Genomic DNA, 24,691 nt, shown 5'->3' with positions numbered 1-24,691 from the left:
CCTGGTCCCTATGGTTCCCCTCTGCCCTGCAGTGTCCCCCATTGTTCCCCACTTATTCCAATCCGTTCCCCCTGTTCCCTTTGGTTCGCCTCTGTTCTGCAGTGTTCCCGACGCTTCCACACTTTTTCCAATCCATTCCCCCTGCTCCCTTTGGTTCCCCTCAATTCTGCAGTGTTCCCCACGATTCTCCACATTCTTTTCCTTCCTGTACCCCCTGCTCCCTTTGGTTCCCCACTGTTGTGCATTTTTGCACACGGTACCCCACTTTTTCAAATCTGTTCCTCCTGCACCCTTTGTTTCCCCACTGTTCTGCATTTTTCCACACGGTTCCCCACTTTTTCCAATCTGTTCCCCCTGCTCCCTTTGGTTCCTCACTGTTCTGCAGTGTTCCCCACGGTTGCCCACTTTTTCCAATGTGTTCCCCTGCTCCCTTTGGTTCCCCTCTGTTCTGTAGTGATCCCCACGTTTCCCCACATTTTCCAAACTGTTCCCCCTGCTCGCTTTGGTTTCATACTGTTCTGCAGTGTTCCCCACAGTTCCCCACTTTTTTACAATCTGTTCGCCCTGCTCCCTTTGGTTCCCCTCTGTCCTGCAGTGTCCTCCACGGTTCCCCACTTTTTCCAACCTTTACCTCCTGCTCCCTTTGGTTCCCCTCTGTCATGCAGTGTTTTCACAGTTCGCCAATTTTTTCCTATCTGTTCCCCCTGATCCCTTTGGTTACCCTCTGTCGTGCAGTGTTCCCCACGGTTCCCCACTTTTCCAATCCGTTCCCTCTGCTCCCTTTGGTTCCCCTCTTTTCTGCAGTGTTCCCCACAGTTCTCCACCTTTTCCAATTCTTTCCCCCTGCTCCCTTTGGTTCCCCACCTTTCTGCATTTTTCCACACGGTTCCCTACTTTTTCCAATCGGTTCCCCACTTTTTCCAATCTGTTCCCCCTGCTCACTTTGGTTCTGCTCTGTTCTGCAGTGTTCCCCACAGTTCCCCACTTTTTCCAATCTGTTCCCCCTGCTCCTTTGGCTCCACTCTGTTCTGCAGTTTTCCCCACGGTTCCCCACATTTTCCAAACCATTCCCTCGGCTCGCTTTTGTTTCATACTGTTCTGCAGCGTTCCCCACGGTTCCCCAGTATTTTACAATCTATTCGCCCTGCTCCCTTTGGTTCCCCTCTGTTCTGCAGTGTCCTCCACGCGTCCCAAATTTTTGCAATCCATTCCCCCTGCTCTGTTTGTTTCCCCACTGTTCTGCATTTTTCCACACGGTTCCCCACTTATTCCAATCTGTTCCCCCTGCTCCCTTTGGTTCCCCTCTGTCGTGCAATGTTCCCCACGGTTCCCCAGTTTTCCAATGCATTCCCTCTGCTCCCTTTGGTGCCCCTATGTTCTGCAGTGTTCCCCACGGTTCCCCACTTTTTCCAGTCAGTTTCCCCTGCTACCTCTGGTTGCCCTCTGTTCTGCATTTTTCCACACTGTTCCCCACTTTTTTCCAATCCGTTCCCCCTGCTTCCTTTGGTTCACCTCTGTTCTGCAGATCTTTCCACGGTTCCCCACATTTTCCAATCCGTTCCCTCTGCTCCCTTTGGTTCCCCTCTGTTCTGCAGTGTTCCCCACAGTTCTCCACCATTTCCAATTCGTTCCCCCTGCTCCCTTTGGTTCCCCACCTTTCTGTATTTTTCCACACGGTTCCCTACTTTTTCCAATCGGTTCCCCACTTTTTCCAATCTGTTCCCCCTGCTCCCTTTGGTTCTCCTCTGTTCTGAAGTGTTCCCGACGCTTCCCCACTTTTTCCAATCCGTTCCCCCTGCTCCCTTTGGTTCCCCTCTCTTCTACAGTGTTCCCCACGATACTCCACATTTTTTTCCATCCTGTAACCCCTGCTCCCTATGGTTCCCCTCTGCCTTGCAGTGTTACCCATGGGACACCACTTTTTCCAACCTGTTCCCCTTGTTCCCTTTGGTTCCCCTCTGTCCTTCCGTGTTCTCCACGGTTCCCAACTTTTTGCAATCCGTTGCCCCTGCTCCCTTTGGTTCTGCTCTGTTCTGCAGTGTTCCCCACAGTTCCCTACTTTTTCCAATCTGTTCCCCCTGCTCCTTTGTCTCCACTCTGTTCTGCAGTTTTCCCCACGGTTCTCCACATTTTCCAAACCATTCCCGCGGCTTGCTTTGTTTTCATACTGTTCTGCAGCATTCCCCACGGTTCCCCACTTTTTTACAATCTGTTCGCCCTGCTCCCTTTGGTTCCTCTCTGTTCTGCAGTGTCCTCCACGCTTACCAACTTTTTTCAATCCATTCCCCCTGCTCCGTTTGTTTGTCCTCTGTTCTGCAGAGTTCCCCACAGTTCCCCACTTTTTCCAATCAGTTCCCCCTGCTCCCTTTGATTCCCCTTTGTCCTACAGTGTTCCCCATCGGCCAAACTTTTTACAATCCGTTTCCCCTGCTTCCTTTGGTTCCCCTCTGTCGTGCAGTGTACCCCACGGTTCCCCAGTTTTCCAATGCGTTCCCTCTGCTCCCTTTGGTGCCCCTCTGTTCTGCAGTGTTCCTCACGGTTCCCCACTTTTTCCAATCTGTTTCCCCTGCTACCTCTGGTTGCCCTCTGTTCTGCATTTTTCCACACTGTTCCCCACATTTTCCAATCCGTTCCCTCTGCTCCTTTGGTTCCCCTCTGTTCTGCAGTGTTCCCCACAGTTCTCCACCATTTCCAATTCGTTCCCCCTGCTCCCTTTGGTTCTCCACCTTTCTGTATTTTTCCACACGGTTCCCTTCTTTTTCCAATCGGTTCCCCACTTTTTCCAATCCGTTCCCCCTGCTCCCTTTGGTTATCCTCTGTTCTGCAGTGTTCCCGACGCTTCCCCACTTTTTTCAATCCGTTCCCCCTGCTCCCTTTGGTTCCGCTCTATTCTACAGTGTTCCCCACGATTCTCCAAATTTTTTCCATCCTGTATCCCCGGATCCCTATGGTTCCCCTCTGCATTGAAGTGTTACCCATGGCACCACACTTTTTCCAACCTGTTCTCCTTGTTCCCTTTGGTTCCCCTCTGTCCTGCCGTGTTCTCCACAGTTATCATCTTTTTGCATTCCGTTCCCCCTGCTCCGTTTGGTTCCCCTCTGTTCTGCAGTGTTCCCCACTGTTCCCAACTTTTTCCAATCTGTTCCCCCTGCTCCTTTGGCTCCACTCTGTTCTGTAATTTTCCACACGATTCCCCACTTTTTCCAATCTGTTCCCCCTGCTCCCTTTGGTTCCCCACCTGTTCCCTACTGATCCCAACTGTTCCCTTTAGTTCCTCACTTTTCCCCACTGTTTCCCATTTTTGTCTCTGTTCCACATCTGTTCACCACCATTACTGACTGTTCCCCACTATTCCCCTATATTCCCCATCAGTCCCCCATCTGTTCCCCACTGTTCCTCCTATTCCCCAATTTTCACACTGTTCCCCTCATTACCCATCAGTTACCCACTTTTCTCCACTGTTCTCCCGTTCTCCACAGTTCGCTATCTATTACCCACTGTTACTCATTCTTCCCTTTGACCCCTCAGTTTCCCACCAGTTCCCATGGTTCCCCACTGTTCCCCATCAGTTCCCCATCTGTTCCCCACTGTTATCCAGCTGTTTCCCACCACTTCCCCACTTTTCACCACTGTTCCACATGGTTCCCCACTTTTCCCCTCATTTCCCAATCTGTTCCCCACTGTTCCCACATTCTCCACAATTCAATATCTGTTCCCCATTGCTCCCCCCTATTTGTCTCTGTTCCACTGTTCTCCACTGTTCCTCAGTGATCCCTACTTTTCCCCATCTCTTCCTTCTGTACCTCAATTTTCCCACTGTTGCCCACTATACACCACTGTTCCCTAATTGTGCCCCGTGTTTCCCACTGTTCTTCACAGTTCTCCATCTGACACACACTTTTGACCACTGTTCCCCACATTCTCCAATGTTCGCATTCTGTTCCCCACTGCTCTCCCCATTACCCTGTATACCCAACTGTTACTCATTCTTCCCCTCTTTCCCACTATCTCCCGCAGTTCCTCACTGTTCCCCACTTCTCTCCATCTATTCTAAACTGTTCCCTACTCTTCCACTCTGTTCACCACTGTTCCCCTCTGTGCTTTACTTTTCCCCTCTGTTCCCAACTGTTCCCCATTTCTCCCACTTTCCCCTATTGTTCCTCACTGTTCCCGACTGTTCCCCACAGATCCCAACTGTTACCCACTGCACCCCATGTTTCCCATTGTTGCCCATCAGATGCTCCTCTTTTTCCCATCTGTGACCTAAATTTCCACACTGTTTCCCGCAGTTCTCCAATGTTCACCATCTGTTCCCCACTGCTCCCCACTGTCCTCAACAGTTCCCCAGTTTTCACCAATGTTTCCCAGAGTTGCTCACAGTTCCACAGCTGTTCGACGCATGTTCCCCATAGTTCCCCACATTTATCCACTGTTCACTAATGTTCCACATCAGTTCCCCATCTGTTCTAAACTGTTTCCCACTGTCCCTCATCTTTTCCCCACTGTTCCCCACCGTTTTCCTACTGTTCCAAACCTGTTCCCACTGTTCCCCAGCTATTCCACACCTGTTCACCACTGTTCCTCAACTGTCTCCCACCAATTCCCCACTTTTCCCCCATTCTCCACCATTCACCATCTCTTCCACACTGTTCCCCTGCTCCCCACAGTTCGCCTCTGTTTTCCAGCTGTTCACCAATTTTTCCACTGTACCCTACTGTTCCACCTCTTTACTCCACAGTTCATCACTCTCCCCCACTGTTCTTCACCTGTTCCCAAATGTTCCCTACTCTTCTCCACCAATCCCAACTGTTTCCTACCAGTTTCCCACCTGTTTCCCCATGGTTCCCCACTGTTCCCCATCAGTTCCCCTCTGTTCTCCAGCTGTTCCCGAACAGTTCTCTACTGTTTCACATCTGTTTCCCACAGTTCTGCACTGTAGCCCATTGTTCTTCACCTCTTCCCCAACTTTCCCCACTGTTCTCCACCAATCCCAACTGTTTTCTAGCAGTATCCCACCTATTACCCACAGTTCCCCACTGATTCCCATCAGTTCCCCATCTGTTCCCCTGCTCCCTTTTGTTCCCCTCTGTTCTGCAGTGTTCCCCACTCTTTCCCATCTGTTCCCCTTTCCTCATTGTTCCACCCTGCTCCCCAATATTCCCGTGTTCTCCATTTTACTGCAGTGATCACCACGGTTCCACACCATTCCCTACTTTTCCCCACACTTGATCTCATGACAAGATCTACCTTGGAGAAAGCACAGAAATTGTGCAGATGGGCAGCGACATCTTGCATATGAGGTATAGGGTATCTGTCGGCTGTAGTTATTGATCCTACGGTAATCACTGCAGGGTCTCCATCCACCTGTTTTCTTGGGTACCATGTTTAACAGTGATGCCCAAGGACTGTTGGAGTGCTGAATGATACCTAATTCCTCAATTGCAGTTCACTCTGCCCTTGCCTGCGCAGTTTATCAGGTGGAAGATGACGAACCCTGACGTCATTTGGTGGGCCTGAAGTGTCTATGTAATGGGACACACCCTGGGCTGTTTAGGAGATATTGAAATTAGGTGAGAGAGTACAGGGAAATTCGTTGAGCAGAGCAGCATGTGCACATTTGTTCAAGGTATGCACCCCGAGGTGGGAAACTCTCCCTTTGCTGCATCCCAGAGGGTATGTTTGAAAAGTGGTAGCAGGAACCAATTTCCTCCACTTCACATCTACTGGCAAGTCATGGGACCTTAAAAAATCTGCACCCAAAATAGGCTGTGCAATGGAAGCCAATAGGCAATTCCAATGGAAGGTCACACCTCCTATCCCAATCGTGGCCTATCCTGTGCCAAAGCAGAGAATTTTCATCCCATTTGTGTTTGAAGAGTCAGGTGGTGTTGTTTATGTGGGTTTTATTTCAAAATAGGTGGGTGGGAGCAAACGAACCTCAGCACTCGTGTCTACAAGAAACATGTGCTTACCAGCGCAGTCTTGGAAGATACAATGGGACGTGCTTGTGCCAGCTGGCATGGCCATAAATGGTAGACGGCCTTATCGTTTCCTGCCTTTTTTCTGTAATATGTACATGTCGGGACACATTTATGGGCATTTTTTCCACCAACAGCCATGGTAAAAACACCATTCTCACCGCCTGTCAACACGTTCATCCTTCTTTAACTGAACTGAAGATATAGTTGGCTCATAGGACACGGGATATGGATCTGCTGTGAAAACAGTCTGTACGTGAGCAGACTCTAGCGTTGGAGTGTGATCCAGCCTGTCAGCCTCCTGTGCTACGTCATGGGGATGGTGGAAATCCATGTTAATGATTGGTATTGTGACACGACATGGGAGTTTGGACAGGAATAGAGTCTCAAAAAGTAAACAATGAGAATAACCATCTGCTAATGCGAGCATCTCATTCATTAAATCGGATAGATTCCTGTTACCTAGGTCCTCCATATTTAAAAGTCGTGCTCATGTCTAGTCAATTCCAGCGAGTCCAGGAAAAATTGGCGGAACCTGGTTTACTGGTTTTCTGCCAGGGGATTGGCAACATATTCTATTACTTGAGACGCTGCAGCAGTGTCCGATGCACCTATTACATGGCAGAATTTCATGTCCTCTGCCATTATGCCACAAGACAAATCTGGGTTTCAGCCTGATTAAGCCATACCCGAGGTTGATGTGTCCAGAAAGGAGGCAAATGAAGTTCCACCACATTAACTGCAGCCGTGATGGCAACAGCTGCTGCCGTCCTTGTGTCCATGGTAACTGGAGATTCAAGCTTCCCTGAATCTTGCATTTGGGGTCCCCAATCGTAGCGGTGACTTCGGTAGAGCTACTAAAGTAATACACACACAAACACACACACACCAAGTTAGTCAACACAAGACTGCTTTATTCAGACTTTACAGACTTCTTTTAGGAACGGTGGGGAACAGTGAGGGAACAGTGGGGAACAGAGGGGAAAAGTGGTGTATAGTGGGCAACAGAGGTGAAAATTGAGGAATGAAAGGAAGAGATGAGGAAAAGTGGGGATCGCTGAGGAACAATGGAGAACAGTGGGGAACAGATTGGGAAATGAGGGGAAGAGTGGGGAATCATGGGGAACGGTGGTGAATAGTGGGGAACTGGTGGGGAACAGCTGGGGAATAGTGGGGAACAGGTGTACCACATCTGTTCCACCCTGTTGCCCATTCTTCACAATGTTCCCCACTTTGCCCCATCTGTTCCCCACTGTTCCCCATTTATCCTAGCCCATAAGTATGAAATTCCTTAAATGGCAATTATTACCCCTTCTGGGCTTTTTGAATTTCTTAGGATGCCACTTGGGTTGAAGAATGCTGTTCAAACCTGCCAGCAGCTTATTGGCACTTAGGGCAGAGATTTAGAATTCCCTTAAATCTACTTGGAAAACATCTGGTAAAAACAATGGCGTCATGAATATTCTGTCCAGACCGACTGTATATCATATTCAGGATGAGACTGATATTCCTGAATTAGCAAGTGTCCAGGCAATGGACCCCGATGGTCAGCCATATAGTACGACCATGACTAACTTGGACATACTGCAGGTGGCATCACAACTGGGCGGCCAACCTTACTTTGTGACATGTCTTTGGGCTACATTAGACCAGTGATTCCGGCATCTTGGAGGCAACACATTTTTGACCAGATACACACCTTGTCTCATCCGTCCATCAGAACATCTGTCAAGCTCATGTCAAATAAATATGTATGGCATGGACTAAAAAAGGGTGTTGCATAATGGGTCTGCACAGGTACCTCCTGCCAGACTGCCAAAATTCAGCGGCACAATAAGGCACCTCTTCAACATTTCCCGGTGGTACACAGGCGGTTGGAACACGTGCATGTGGACCTGCTTGGATCATTGCCATTATCTCAAATTTTGAAATACATTCTAACAGTCATAGAACGTTTCACACGCTGGTCAGAGGCTGTCCCGTTGCCATCCAGTGACACTGAGACAAGGGCAAGAGCATTCACTGTCGATCGGATGGCTAGATTTGGTTTTCCGACACACATTACTTCAGATCATTGAGCACGTTTCTACTGGCAACTGAAGTCCGCACTTAAGGCCTGACTCACCAGTCCCAATTAGGTCGATGAGTTGCCATGGATTCTATTCGGAGTGCACATCTCTTCAAAGGAAGATATGTCCGCATTGTCCACAGAGATGGTTGATGGTACAGTTCTTACAGTTTCATGGGACATTCATTTCACAACCAACTCTGACCTGAATTTCCTTCACAGCTTTGACATGGAGTCATGATCAGCAAACTTTTTCCTACCCACTGGCATGGATCACCTAAACAGAATGTGCCCCACCATTCCTGGACGCTGATTTTGTTTTTGTGCGCGGACAGGTCCCAGGAGCGCCATTACAATTAACGTATGAGGGCCCTTTCCATGTGGTGAAGAAGGATGGGCTTGTGTATACTTTGGACATAAGGGGACATTCACAGCTGTTTAGTGTAGACTCAAGCCTGCCCATGTGAAGCCTGCTTCACCTATTTCAGTGCCCCCAGCCCAGACGGCGAGGGGGTCCACCTCAGGTGCATGCAGCTGATGTTTTAGTTTCTGTGAAGGTACTGGGGGGGAACTGGGTGGTTTAGCAGCTGTGTAGTGGGCCGAGCGGGTAAGGTTCTTTGGCACGCGAGTGAAAATATAAGACAGACAGTTGGGAACTCATCCATTTAATTGACTGTCCACGCGTGGTGCTTCGTGGCGAGGAACGGCACGTTGATCTGTGGATTCTCCTGCCGGATGGCACGGGACACTCACACGGCTTCATTTAAATCTGCGGTCCTGTGGTTCAGAAGCAAACTCATAATGATGTCCCATGGAGCCCAGGACACACTAAATCAAAGAAGCCTGTAAAGTCTGAATAAAGCAGTCTTGTGTTGACTAACCTGGTGTGTGTGTGTGGGTGTGTTGCTTTAGTAGCCCTATCGAAGTAGCCGCTACATATATAAATATTTGGGATGATTATCCCACTTACAGGATACTTTTCTTCCATCTCACAGCCTGTGGGAAGAAGCTATTCCCCAGCCTGGCAGTCCTGATTTTGATGATGGACGTGGTTAAAGATGCTGTGCACTGGATGGAAATGGTCTTTTTACAATTCCTTGAGCCCTATTTAAACAACACTCCCAGTAAATGTCATCTACAGAAGAAAGGGAGACCCCAGTGATCCTCACAACTCTTTGCATCATTCCTGTCTGATGCTTTACAGCTACTAGACCATCCAATGATGCAGCCAGACAGGAGACTCAACTGCGCTCCTGTAAAATCTCAGGATGAGAGCCGTTGGCCTTGACCTCCTCAGTCTCCTTGTGTGGTTTAGGCACTTCCTGACCAATAAGGAGGTGTGATTGTTTTGTGTATTAATACATGTTCTGTATAGATGTAACAATCTTTAGTGGAGAGAATTACTCATTGTACTTCAGGGCGTACAATCAGGTACAGAATGTCCTTAAATAGCCATTTGGCCCAGATGTCTATTCAGTCCAAGAATACTTTCAATCTCAGGGAGATTTTGAACAATAACACCATTCATTTTGCAACAAGCGCAACTTAATTTTGCCAGTTGTTCAATGGCAAGCGACATGGGGAAAACACCACTGTCAACTCTTCTACCTTAAAGGAGTAATTTTATTCAAATGGGCAGTAGATCAAGAGATGGAAACTGAAATCAGACAGAGGTGAGTGATTGGTTAAAATTAGAAACATTCGTATTCATGCTATAGAGTTTAAGGCTGCCCAGGAGGAATATAATATGTTTTCTTTAAGTTTGTGTGCCTTCAGCCTGGCAAAGGATGGGGCCAACAGTCATGTTGCTGGAAGGGTTTGAGAAATGATATGGTAGGCCACAGGAAGCTCAAGGTTAGATCCACAGAGCACAGGTGTTTAGCAAAATGGCTACCCAGTCTGTATTTGGTCTTGGTGATATCGAGGTCAACTGAGTCGACCAAATGTAGTAGATTAGGTTGGATGGGGTGCATGTGAAACAGTGCCTCACCTGGAAGGTCTGATTGTGGCCTTGGATGGAGGTGGCAGGAAATGGAGGGACAAGTTTGGAAATTTCTGCAATTCCAAAGGGGAGTGCGTCAGGTGGTGGTGGGTGGAGAGGGAAGTGCTGTCAAGGGAGAGGGAAGTGCTCTTGAGGGAGTCACAGAAAGACGTGCCCCTGTGAAAAGAGGATCTGAGTGGAGTGGGTTAGATGTAGCAGGTTAGAGAATGGTGCTGAAGTTGGAAGTGTTCAAGGATAATGTGTCAGATGTGGCAGCTGATGGGTGGTAAGCGAGAAATCTGAGGATTCTGTCCTTGTTCTGCCGGAGAGGAGGTGGGGTAAGGGCAGAAAGAAAATTGGAGATATGGGTGCAGGCTTTATGGGGGAATCTGCATTTATTGAAGAAATAAGACATTTTGGGTGTTCTGGAGTAGAAAACCTCCTTGGGACTTTTACAAGCCCAGAGGACCCAAAACCTCGCAGCAATAGAAAATCACCAAGACAAAAGATACTTAAACAAATGTCATTTTTAATTTTCTTTAAACAAAAAAACAGGATCAAACTTTAACTTATCACTATTAACTTAACAGCCTTACATTGCCCCGTTCTAATTCTCAGTGCAGGTGTATTTAATGTGCATAAAGTTCTTTGACACAACTCCATGTTCACTGGTGTCTATCAATTCTTATACTGTGCAAAGAATTCAACATTTATGAATTTGCACCAAACTCTGGTGCTTAAAAGTGAATGGTTACCCCTCCAGGAAGGCTCTTGTTGGTTTCAGAGAGGGATTTCTTGCTCATTGGACACACAAAAACTGATTCCCTCTGATCAGCCACTTTGGGGTCTTGTCAATGAAACCCGTCACGGTTTTCCAAATGATCACCTCTTCTGCAGGTCACCATAGAGTTCCTTTTGTTTTCCTTATTTCAGGTGAAACACTCAGGCCAGCCATTTCCTATAGTTTGGATTAAAAGTTTTTCAACAGGCTGAACTGAGAACTCACAAACCGTCTTCAGCTTGCCATCTCTCTATTAGAAAAAGCATATTTGGTCTCTCCTCTATGCTTGCAAAAGCACATGACCTTCTTAGAACAGCAAACTGCAACCAGCCAGATTACTGCACTGGACCCAAACTTCTGAGTCCATTCATCAGTTGATTTAAAATCAATAATCCATTTACACCTGCTTTTGAAATTCTTTAGCAAAGCAGTCTCCTTGTTTTGTCTTTGCAAAGGCTCTTGGCACCTGAATGACTCTCTATCAGCAAAGCTCTTGCATTTTAAATAAGAGCTGTTTTGTGAAGTGTTTGTGTTTGTTTGTGGCCTCCACGACTCCTACAATAATCTCTTTCAAAAACATATCAATATACAATGTGGTGTCCTTGCAAAAAAATAAAGTGGGAAGAGGTATAATCCAGGTAGCTCTGGTGACTGGAGTTTGTAATAGTTTGAAACTTGAACCTCTCTCTCTATTTACTGTCATATAATTAAAAAGTGTCTTATCACACAAAATTGCCTTTTTCCTGCTGTGAGGCAGACAGATTCGCCATTGATTTTAATTATCTTTAAATATGAATATGGAATTACACTTCAACTTATGACTGTTTTACTACTTTAAATTACTTTACTTAACTTACCCCCCTTCTAATTCTAAGTGCACGTGTGTGTAATGTGTGTGTAAGTTCAGAAAAGTTCTTTGGTTCACAGTCCAATCTCACTTCTCATTCCTCAAAGTTCACTGGTTGCAGGCCATTCTTATACTGTGCACAGAATTTAACATATGTAAAATTCACCAGGCTTTGGTGCTCGAAAGGTAAAAAAAACATTACAGTTCAGGAAGGTTCTTGCTGGTTTTCAGAGAGAGGTGTGTTGTTCAGGGAAGTATTAGGGTGTTTCTGACTCGTCGTATCTGCATCTGAATTCTGATATCTCTTCAGAAAAGCTCTGATAGCTTTAGCATGGAGCAGAGCTGAGCCAGGACTTTGGAGGTATTTAAGGGAGTGTGTGGGCAGGGTTTGTTCTGGACCAACAATCTCACCAAATGACTCTGCTTGAAATCAAGATTCAAACCATTTTGAGGAATACAACAGGAATTGTTCAACAAAAGCCTGAGTTTTCTTTCAATAGTGGAAATGATTTTTTTTTAAAAGCCCGTTAATATTCCTGATACAGATCTTTGTATTTATCTTTCAGGTTGCTATCTGTTGTTAACTTGGAGGCCTTTAATGAGGTGACTGGGAGGAATCTTTGCTTTAACCCAGCAGTTCTCTTGCAATTTTCCAGCTGTAGGATGAGGTGCAGTTGCTTGCAAGTTTAGCAAGTGGGATTAAGATGTGAAACTGCAAGTCACAGCACCATTTTTGTTTTTGAAAATGCAAATATGAAAATTTTAACTTTGGTCTCCTTGGTTTGCTTAATTTTACAGAGGAGACGTTGGGTCAAGCTGAGAAGAGAGAGTTGGATGCCCATTTGGTGAAGCTGCACAGGCAAAAAAGAAAACACAAAACGAGGGACTGAAAAAATAATGAAGCAAACTGAAGAGCTGTTGCAACCAAACCCAAGTAAAGAATTTCATTTTGTGAGGCGTACTTTAGAGACCAAATGATTTGGGCTTTTAATGGTGACCTATTTAAATGAACTAAATCTGATTAGAATTTAACTTTATGGAAAGTTTGGAAGTTGCCACAAGAAAAATGGAGCATATAAATTAGATGTTGTAATGAAGAGAAATTAACAATACAATGAGCCTTGTGTCATAGTATCTACCTCAGTCTACCGTACATCACGTTAAACCTTCTCCCCACTGTGAACCTGGTGCCACAGTATCTCCCTTAATGTACCATCCATCCCCGTTAACCTTCTCCCCCACTGTGAACGCGGTATCTCCCGCTGTTTATTGTACATCACTGTTATACCTACTCCATACTCTGAAATCTGTGTCACAGTATCGGTCTCCATCTACCTACATTCCCATTAACATTTCACTCACACTGTGGAACACACTCACCTAAAAAAGTTGCACTGAGGAACTCACTAACATAACATTTTCAATACTGAATTTAGCAAAATTACAAGGTTACACTGTGAAACTCACCCACATAAAAAATTTACACCTTGGGAATCTCACACATAAAATGTCACACTGTCGAACGCACTCCATACCAATGTTACACCCTGAGACTCACTAAGTAGAAAGGTTGACACTATGGAAATCACTTCAATAACAATGTCACACTTTCAAACTCACTCACAAAACAAATTTAAACTCTGGGAATCTCTCACATAATAAGGTGAATTTGTGGGACTCACATAATAAGGTCACACTGTGTAAATCACTCACATAACAAATTTACATTGTGGGACTCACTAACATAAAGTTTACAATATGGGATTCCCTCAGTACCCAAAATTATACTGTGCAACTCTCTCACATGACAAGTTTACACTGTGGAACACACTCACCTAAAAATGTTGCACTGAGGAACTCACTAACATAACTTTTTCAAAGTCTAATTTAGCAAAATTACAAGGTTAGACTGTGAAACTCAGACACATAACAAGTTTACATAGTGGGAATCAATCACATGACAAGGTCACACTATGTAAATTACTCACAGAAGTTTACACTGTGGGACACACTAACATATAGATTGGAATATAGGTTACACTACGTAAACAAAATTATACTGTGCAAATCTCTCATATGACAAGTTTACACTGTGGAACTGACTCACATAACGCGGTTACACTGGGGAACTCACTCACATAACAAATTTATACTGTCAATCGCCAGATGTGGATTTGTTTGCTGCCAAATGCCAGATGTGGAATGGTACTCCTGCCAGATACTAAATGTGGAATGGTTGGCCTGCCAGATGCCAGATTTGGACTGGTCTGCCAGTGAGATGCCGGATTTAGCATTGACTACCTGCCAGATGCTAGATATGGAATGGTCTGCCAGTAAGATGCTGAAACTGGTATCATCTTCCTGCCATTTGCTGGACATGGACAACTCTGCCTAACAGATGCCAGATGTGGAATTGTCCATCTGGAAGATGCTGGATGTGGAATGTTCCTCTGACACATTCCGGATTTGGAATGGTACATCTGCCAGATGGTCCTCATGTGAGAATGTGGATTTACAATATAATTTGTGCCAGATGCTAGATGTGGAATTGTGCACCTGCAAGATGTCGGAGGTATAATTGTCCACCTGCGAGACGGCAGATGTGGAATGTTCCACCTGCCAGATGCCGGAGGTGGAATGGTCCTTCTGTGAGAATCCGGATGTGGAATGAACTTTGTACCAGATGCCGGACGTGTAATGGTATAGCGGCGAGATGCCGGATGTAGAATGATCTTCTAGACGGATGCCGGATATGGAATGAAATTCGTGCCAGATGCCAGATGTGAAATGGTATGCTTGTCAGTTTCAGGGTGTGGAATGGTCCTCTGCCAGATGCTGGATATGGAATGGTCTGCCTGGCTGATGCTGGTGTGGAATAGACCACCTGCCAGTTGCAGGATGGGGAATGGTTTGCTGCCAGATGCCAGATATAGAATGTTTTTTTTTCCCAGATGCAGCATGTGGAGTGGTTGGACTGCCTGATGCCAGATGTGGCATTGTCCACCCACTTGATGCCAAATATTGACTAGTCTGCCTGATAGATGCCAGATGTAGACTGGTCTGCCAGCGAGATGCCGCATTTAGAATTGACTACCTGCTAGATGCTGGATGTGGAATGGTCTGCCTGTAAGATGCTGAATCTGGTATCATCTTCCTGCCATTTGCTGGAATTGGACTGCTCAGCCTAACAGATGATGGATGTGGAATTGTCCACCTGGAAGATGCTGTATGTGGAATGTTCCTCTGACACATTCCGCATGTGGAATGGTACATCTACCAGATGCCGGAGGTGGAATGTTCCTCATGTGAGACTATGGATGTACAATATAATTCGTGCCAGATGCCAGATGTGGAATTGTATGCTTGCCAGATCCCGGAGGTGGAATTGTCCACCTGCAAAAGCCCAAATGTGGAATGGTCTGCCTGCCAGATGCCAGATGTGGAATTGTACACCTGCCAAATGCCAGATGTGGAATGGTCCACCTGCCAGATGCCGGAGGTGGAATGGTCCTTCTGTGAGAATCCGGATGTGGAATAGACTTCCTGACAGATGCTGGATGTGTAATGGTACAGCGGCGAGATGCCAGTGTAGAATGATCTTCAGGACAGATACCAGATGTGGAATGGAATTCGTGCCAGATGCCAGATGTGAAAGTGTACAGCGGTGAGTTTACAGTGTGGGACTCACTCACCTAAAAAGGTCACGCTGACGAATTCACTAACATAACATTTTCAATGTCGAATTTAGCAAAATTACAAGGTTAGACTGTGAAAGTCAGACACATAACAAGTTTACATGGTGGGAATGAATCACATGACAAGGTCACACTATGTAAATTACTCACAGAAGTTTACACTGTGGGACACACTAACATATAGTTTGGAATATGGGTTACACTAAGTAAACAAAATTATACTGTGCAACTCTCTCATATGACAAGTTTACACTGTGGAACTGACTCACATAACACGGTTACACTGTGGAACTCACTCACGTAACAAATTTATACTGTCAATCGCCGGATGTGGATTTGTTTGCTGCCAAATGCCAGATGTGGAATGGTACTCCTGCCAGATACTGAATGTGGAGTGGTTGGCCTGCCAGATGCCAGATTTGGACTGGTCTGCCAGTGAGATGCGGATTTAAAATTGTCTACCTGCCAGATGCTAGATGTGGAATGGTCTCCCAGTAAGATGCTGAAACTGGTATCATCTTCCTGCCATTTGCTGGACATGGACAGCTCTGCCTAACAGATGCCAGATGTGGAATTGTCCATCTGGAAGATGCTGGATGTGGAATGTTCCTCTGCCACATTCCGGATTTGGAATGGTACATCTATCAGGTGGTCCTCATGTGAGAATGTGGATGTACAATATAATTCGTGGCAGATGCTAGATGTGGAATTGTCCACCTGCAAGATGTCGGAGGTATAATTGTCCACCTGCGAGTCGGCAGATGTGGAATGTTCCACCTGCCAGATGCCGGAGGTGGAATGGTCCTTCTGTTAGAATCCGGATGTGGAATGGACTTTGTACCAGATGCCGGACATGTAATGGTACAGCGGCGAGATGCCGGATGTAGAATGATCTTCTGGATGGATGCCGGATCTGGTATGAAATTCGTGCCAGATGACAAATGTGAAATGGTATGCTTGTCAGTTGCAGGATGTGGAATGGTCCTCTGCCAGATGCTGGATATGGAATGGTCTGCCTGGCTGATGCTGGAGTGGAATAGACCACCTGCCAGTTGCAGGATGGGGAATGGTTTGCTGCCAGATGCCAGATGTAGAATTTTTTTTTTTCCCAGATGCAGGATGTGGAGTGGTCGGCCTGCCAGATGCCAGATGTGGCATTGTCAACCCACTTGATGCCAGATATTGACTAGTCTGCCTGATAGATGCCAGATGTGGACTGGTCTGCCAGCGAGATGCCGCATTTAGAATTGACTACCTGCCAGATGCTGGATGTGGAATGGTCTGCCTGTAAGATGCTGAATCTGGTATCATCTTCCTGCCATTTGCTGGAATTGGACTGCTGAGCCAAACAGATGATGGATGTGGAATTGTCCACCTGGAAGATGCTGGATATGGAATGTTCCTCTGACACATTCCGGATGTGGAATGGTACATCTACCAGATGCCGGAGGTGGAATGTTCCTCATGTGAGACTATGGATGTACAATATAATTCGTGCCAGATGCCAGATGTGGAATTGTATGCTTGCCAGATCCCGGAGGTGGAATTGTCCACCTGCAAAAGCCCAAATGTGGAATGGTCTGCCTGCCAGATGCCAGATGTGGAATGGTCCACCTGTCAGATGCCGGAGGTGGAATCGTCCTTCTGTGAGAATCCGGATGTGGAATGGACTTCATGACAGATTCTGGATGTGTAATGGTACAGCGGCGAGATGCCAGAGTAGAATGATCTTCTGGACAGTTACCGGATGTGGAATGGAATTCGTTCCAGATGCCGGATGTGAAATGGTACAGCGGTGAATTTACAGTGTGGGACTCACTCACCTAAAAAGGTTGCACTGAGGAACTCACGAACATAACTTTTTCAATATCGCATTTAGTAAAATTACAGGGTTACACTGTGAAACTCAGACACATAACAAGTTTACATGGTGGGAATCACTCACAATAAGGTCACACTGTGTAAATGATTCACAAATCAAGTTAACACTGTGGGACTCACTTTCATGAAGTTTACAATATGGGATTCCCTAAGTGAACAAAATTGGACTGTGAAACTCTCTAACATGACAAGTTTACACTGTGGAACTGACTCACATAACACGGTAACACTGTGTAATTCGCTCACTTTAAACGGTTACACCGTGGAACTCACCTAAAAAGGTTACACTGAGGAACTGACTAACATAACATTTTCAATATCGAATTTAGCAAAATTACAAGGTTACACTGTGAAACTCAGATACATAACAGGTTTACATGGTGGGAATCTCTCACACAACAAGGTCAAATTTTGGGACTCACATAATAAGGTCACACTGTGTAAATGACTCCCATAACAAGTTTACATTGTGGGACTCACTCACCTAAAAAGGTTACACTGAGGAACTCATTAACATCACATTTTCAATATCGAATTTAGCGAAATTAAAAGGTAACACTGTGAAACTCAGACACATAACAAGTTTACATGGTGGGACTCTCACACATAACAATGTCACATTTTCAAACTCACTGACATTACAAGTTTACTCTGTGGGAATTTCTCACATAAAAAGTTCAATTTGTGGGACTCACATAATAAGGTCACATTGTCAAAATTACTCACAGAACAAATTTACACTGTGGGACTCACTAACATAAAGTTTACAATATGGGATGCCCTAACTACCCAAAATTATACTGTGGAACTCTCCAAAATAACACGGTTACACTGTGGAACACACTCACCTAAACATGTTTCATTGAGGAACTCACTAATATAACATGTTCAATATCGAATTTAGCAAAATTACAAGGTTAGACTGTGAAACTCACCCACATAACAAATTTACACTGTGGGAATCTCACACATAACAATGTCACACAGTCAAACTCACTCTCTCCAATGTTACACTCTGAGGCTCACTAACTAGACAGGTTGACACTGTGGAATTCACTTCCATAACAACGTCACACTTTCAAACTCTCTCATATAACAAGGTCAAACGGTGGGACTCACTCACATTACAAGGTCACACTGTGTAAATTACATAACAAGTTTACACTGTGGGACACACTAACATATAGTTTAGAATATGGGTTTCACAAAGTAAACAAAATTATACTGTGCATTTCTCTTACATGACGTTTACACTGTGGAAATGACTCACATAACACGGTTACACTGTGGAACTCATCTACATCACACGGTTACAAAGTGGAACTCACTCACATAACAAGGTTATACTGTGGAACTCACTCACCTAAAAAAGTTGCACTGAGGAACTCACTAATATAACTTTTTCAATTTCGAATTTAGCAAAATTACATGGTTACACTGTGAAACTCAGGCACATAACCAGTTTACATGGTGGGAATCACTCACACAACAAGGTCAAATTTTGGGACTCACATAATACGGTCACACTGTGTAAGTTACTCCCATAACAAGTTTACACCATGGGACTTACTCACCTAAAAAGATTACACTGAGGAACTCATTAACATCACATTTTCAAAATCGAATTTAGCGAAATTAAAAGGTAACACTGTGAAACTCAGACACATAACAAGTTTACACATTGGGACTCTCACACATAACAATGTCACACAGTCAAACTCACTCTATACCAATGTTACACTCTGAGGCTCACTAACTAGACAGGTTGACACTGTGGAATTCACTTCCATAACAACGTCACACTTTCAAACTCTCTCATATAACAAGGTCAAACGGTGGGACTCACTCACATAACAAGGTCACACTGTGTAAATTACATAACACGGTTACACTGTGGAACTCACTCACCTAAAAAAGTTGCACTGAGGAACTCACGAACAAACAATATCGAATTTAGCAAAATTACAAGGTTACAGTGAAACTCAGACACATTACAAGTTTACATGGTGGGAATCACTCACATAATAAGGTCACACTGTGTAAATTACTCACACAACAAGTTTACTCTGTGGGACACACTAACATATAGTTTGGAATATGGGTTACACTAAGTAAACAAAATTATACTGTGCAACTCTCTCATATGACAAGTTTACACTGTGGAACTGACTCACATAACAAGTTTATACTGTCCATCGCCGGATGTGGATTTGTTTGCTGCCAAATGCCAGATGTGGAATGGTACTCCTACCAGATTCTGAATGTGGAGTGGCTGGCCTGCCAGATGCCAGATTTAGACTGGTCTGCCAGTGAGATGCCCGATTTAGAATTGACTACCTGCCAGATGCTAGATGTGGAATGGTTTGCCTGTAAGATGCTGATTCTGGTATCATCTTCCTGCCATTTGCTGGACATGGACTGCTCAGCCTAACAGATGCCAGATGTGGAATTGTCCATCTGGAAGATGCTGGATGTGGAATGTTCCTCTGACACATTCCGGATTTGGAATGGTACATCTGCCAGATGCTCCTCATGTGAGAATGTGGATTTACAATATAATTCGTGCCAGATGCTAGATGTGGAATTGTGCACCTTCAAGATGTCGGAGGTATAATTGTCCACCTGCGAGACGCCAGATGTGTAATGTTCCACCTGCCAGATGCCGGAGGTGGAATGGTCCTTCTGTGAGAATCCGGATGTGGAATGGACTTTGTACCAGATGCCGGACGTGTAATGGTACTGCAGCGAGATGCCGGATGTAGAATGATCTTCTGGACGGATGCCGGATGTGGAATGAAATTCGTGCCAGATGCCAGATGTGAAATGGTATGCTTGTCAGTTTCAGGATGTGGAATGGTCCTCTGCCAGATGCTGGATATGGAATGGTCTGCCTGGCTGATGCTGGTGTGGAATAGACCACCTGCCAGTTGCAGGATGGGGAATGGTTTGCTGCCAGATGCCAGATATAGAATGTTTTTTTTTCCCAGATGCAGCATGTGGAGTGGTCGGACTGCCTGATGCCAGATGTGGCATTGTCCACCCACTTGATGCCAAATATTGACTAGTCTGCCTGATAGATGCCAGATGTGGACTGGTCTGCCAGCGAGATGCCGCATTTAGAATTGACTATCTGCCAGATGCTGGATGTGGAATGGTCTGCCTGTAAGATGCTGAATCTGGTATCATCTTCCTGCCATTTGCTGGAATTGGACTGCTCAGCCTAACAGATGATGGATGTGGAATTGTCCACCTGGAAGATGCTGATGTGGAATGTTCCTCTGACACATTCCGCATGTGGAATGGTACATCTGCCAGATGACGGAGGTGGAATGTTCCTCATGTGAGGCTCTGGATGTACAATATAATTTGTGCCAGATGCCAGATGTGGAATTGTATGCTTGCCAGATCCCGGAGTTGGAATTGTCCACCTGCAAACACCCAAATGTGGAATGGTCTGCCTGCCAGATGCCAGATGTGGAATGGTCCACCTGCCAGATGCCAGAGGTGGAACGGTCCTTCTGTGAGAATCTGGATGTGGAATGGACTTCATGACAGATGCTGGATGTGTAATGGTACAGCGGCGAGATGCCAGAGTAGAATGATCTTCTGGACAATATATCGGATGTGGAATTGAATTCATGCCCGATGCCAGATTTGAAATGGTACAGCGGTGAGTTTACAGTGTGGGACTCACTCACCTAAAAAGGTCACGCTGACAAATTCACTAACATAACATTTTCAATGTCGAATTTCGCGAAATACAAGGTAACACTGTGAAACTCACCCACATAACAAGTTTACACGGTGGGAATCTCACATATAACAATGTCACACTGTCGAACACACTCCATACCAATGTTACACTCTGATACTCACTAAGTAGAAAGGTTGACACTATGGAAATCACTTTGATAACAATGTCACACTTTCAAACTCACTCACATAACAAGTTTACACTCTGGGAATCTCTCACATAATAAGGTGAATTTGTGGGATGCACATAATAAGGTCACACTGTGTAAATTACTCACAGAACATATTTACACTGTGGGACTCACTAACATAAAGTTTACAATATGGGATTCTCCAAGTACCCAAAATTATACTGTGCAAATCTCTCACATGACAAGTTTACACTGTGGAACTCACTCACATAACAAGGTTATACTGTGGAACTCACTCACCTAAAAAAGTTGCACTGAGGAACTCACTAATATAACTTTTTCAATTTCGAATTTAGCAAAATTACAAGGTGACACTGTGAAACTCAGGCACATAACCAGTTTACATGGTGGGAATCACTCACACAACAAGGTCAAATTTTGGGACTCACATAATACGGTCACACTGTGTAAGTTACTCCCATAACAAGTTTACACCATGGGACTTACTCACCTAAAAAGATTACACTGAGGAACTCATTAACATCACATTTTCAAAATCGATTTTAGCGAAATTAAAAGGTAACACTGTGAAACTCAGACACATAACAAGTTTACACGGTGGGACTCTCACACATAACAATGTCACACTGTCAAACTCACTCTATACCAATGTTATACTCTGAGGCCCACTAACTAGACAGGTTGACACTGTGGAATTCACTTCCATAACAATGTCACACTTTCAAACTCACTGACATTACAAGGTCAAATGGTGAGACTCACTCACACTGTGGAACACACTCACCTAAAAAAGTTGCACTGAGGAACTCACTAATATAACTTTTTCAATTTCGAATTTAGCAAAATTACATGGTTACACTGTGAAACTCAGGCACATAACCAGTTTACATTGTGGGAATCACTCACACAACAAGGTCAAATTTTGGGACTCACATAATACGGTCACACTGTGTAAGTTACTCCCATAACAAGTTTACACCATGGGACTTACTCACCTAAAAAGATTACACTGAGGAACTCATTAACATCACATTTTCAAAATCGAATTTAGCGAAATTAAAAGGTAACACTGTGAAACTCAGACACATAACAAGTTTACACGTTGGGACTCTCACACATAACAATGTCACACAGTCAAACTCACTCTATACCAATGTTACACTCTGAGGCTCACTAACTAGACAGGTTGACACTGAGGAATTCACTTCCATAACAACGTCACACTTTCAAACTCTCTCATATAACAAGGTCAAACGGTGGGACTCACTCACATAACAAGGTCACACTGTGTAAATTACATAACACGGTTACACTGTGGAACTCACTCACCTAAAAAAGTTGCACTGAGGAACTCACGAACAAACAATATCGAATTTAGCAAAATTACAAGGTTACAGTGAAACTCAGACACATTACAAGTTAACATGGTGGGAATCACTCACATAATAAGGTCACACTGTGTAAATTACTCACACAACAAGTTTACTCTGTGGGACACACTAACATATAGTTTGGAATATGGGTTACACTTAGTAAACAAAATTATACTGTGCAACTCTCTCATATGACAAGTTTACACTGTGGAACTGACTCACATAACAAGTTTATACTGTCCATCGCCGGATGTGGATTTGTTTGCTGCCAAATGCCAGATGTGGAATGGTACTCCTACCAGATTCTGAATGTGGAGTGGTTGGCTTGCCAGATGCCAGATTTAGACTGGTCTACGAGTGAGATGCCCGATTTAGAATTGACTACCTGCCAGATGCTAGATGTGGAATGGTTTGCCTGTAAGATGCTGAATCTGGTATCATCTTCCAGCCATTTGCTGGACATGGACTGCTCTGCCTAACAGATGCCAGATGTGGAATTGTCCATCTGGAAGATGCTGGATGTGGAATGTTCCTCTGACACATTCCGGATTTGGAATGGTACATCTGCCAGATGGTCCTCATGTGAGAATGTGGATTTACAATATAATTCGTGCCAGATGCTAGATGTGGAATTGTGCACCTGCAAGATGTCGGAGGTATAATTGTCCACCTGCGAGATGGCAGATGTGGCATGTTCCACCTGCCAGATGCCGGAGGTGGAATGGTCCTTCTGTGAGAATCCGGATGTGGAATGGACTTTGTACCAGATGCCGGACGTGTAATGGTACAGCGGCGAGATGCCGGATGTAGAATGATCTTCTGGACGGATGCCGGATGTGGAATGAAATTCGTGCCAGATGCCAGATGTGAAATGGTATACTTGTCAGTTTCAGGATGTGGAATGGTCCTCTGCCATATGCTGGATATGGAATGGTCTGCCTGGCTGATGCTGGTGTGGAATAGACCACCTGCCAGTTGCAGGATGGGGAATGGTTTGCTGCCAGATGCCAGATATAGAATGTTTTTTTTTTTCCCAGATGCAGCATGTGGAGTGGTCAGACTGCCTGATGCCTGATGTGGCATTGTCCACCCACTTGATGCCAAATATTGACTAGTCTGCCTGATAGATGCCAGATGTGGACTGGTCTGCCAGCGAGATGCCGCATTTAGAATTGACTACCTGCCAGATGCTGGATGTGGAATGGTCTGCCTGTAAGATGCTGAATCTGGTATCATCTTCCTGCCATTTGCTGGAATTGGACTGCTCAGCCTAACAGATGATGGATGTGGAATTGTCCACCTGGAAGATGCTGATGTGGAATGTTCCTCTGACACATTCCGCATGTGGAATGGTACATCTGCCAGATGACGGAGGTGGAATGTTCCTCATGTGAGGCTCTGGATGTACAATATAATTTGTGCCAGATGCCAGATGTGGAATTGTATGCTTGCCAGATCCCGGAGTTGGAATTGTCCACCTGCAAACACCCAAATGTGGAATCGTCTGCCTGCCAGATGCCAGATGTGGAATGGTCCACCTGCCAGATGCCAGAGGTGGAACGGTCCTTCTGTGAGAATCTGGATGTGGAATGGACTTCATGACAGATGCTGGATGTGTAATGGTACAGCGGCGAGATGCCAGAGTAGAATGATCTTCTGGACAATATACCGGATGTGGAATTGAATTCATGCCAGATGCCAGATTTGAAATGGTATATCGGTGAGTTTACAGTGTGGGACTCACTCACCTAAAAAGGTCACGCTGACGAATTCACTAACATAACATTTTCAATGTCGAATGTCGCGAAATACAAGGTAACACTGTGAAACTCACCCACATAACAAGTTTACACGGTGGGAATCTCACATATAACAATGTCACACTGTCGAACACACTCCATACCAATGTTACACTCTGATACTCACTAAGTAGAAAGGTTGACACTATGGAAATCACTTCGATAACAATGTCACACTTTCAAACTCACTCACAATACAAGTTTACACTCTGGGAATCTCTCACATAATAAGGTGAATTTGTGGGATGCACATAATAAGGTCACACTGTGTAAATTACTCACAGAACATATTTACACTGTGGGACTCACTAACATAAAGTTTACAATATGGGATTCCCTAAGTACCCAAAATTATACTGTGCAAATCTCTCACATGACAAGTT

The 24,691-nt window shown here is 44.9% G+C and overlaps 1 long non-coding RNA gene across 1 annotated transcript in view; it reads left to right on the top strand.

Annotated features, from left to right (window-relative positions):
• Positions 1–12,749, top strand: part of LOC138750540 (uncharacterized) — an 82,436-nt gene extending 69,687 nt beyond the window's left edge. Inside the window, exon 3 of the long non-coding RNA XR_011349381.1 lies at positions 12,454–12,749. This is a non-coding gene — a long non-coding RNA (uncharacterized lncRNA). The remainder of the gene's footprint in view (positions 1–12,453) is intronic.
• Positions 12,750–24,691: the final 11,942 nt, after the last annotated feature.

Source organism: Narcine bancroftii, unplaced genomic scaffold (assembly GCF_036971445.1).
Source record: "Narcine bancroftii isolate sNarBan1 unplaced genomic scaffold, sNarBan1.hap1 Scaffold_165, whole genome shotgun sequence".
Taxonomy (NCBI): domain Eukaryota; kingdom Metazoa; phylum Chordata; class Chondrichthyes; order Torpediniformes; family Narcinidae; genus Narcine; species Narcine bancroftii.
This window is presented reverse-complemented; position numbering and strand designations above follow the sequence as displayed.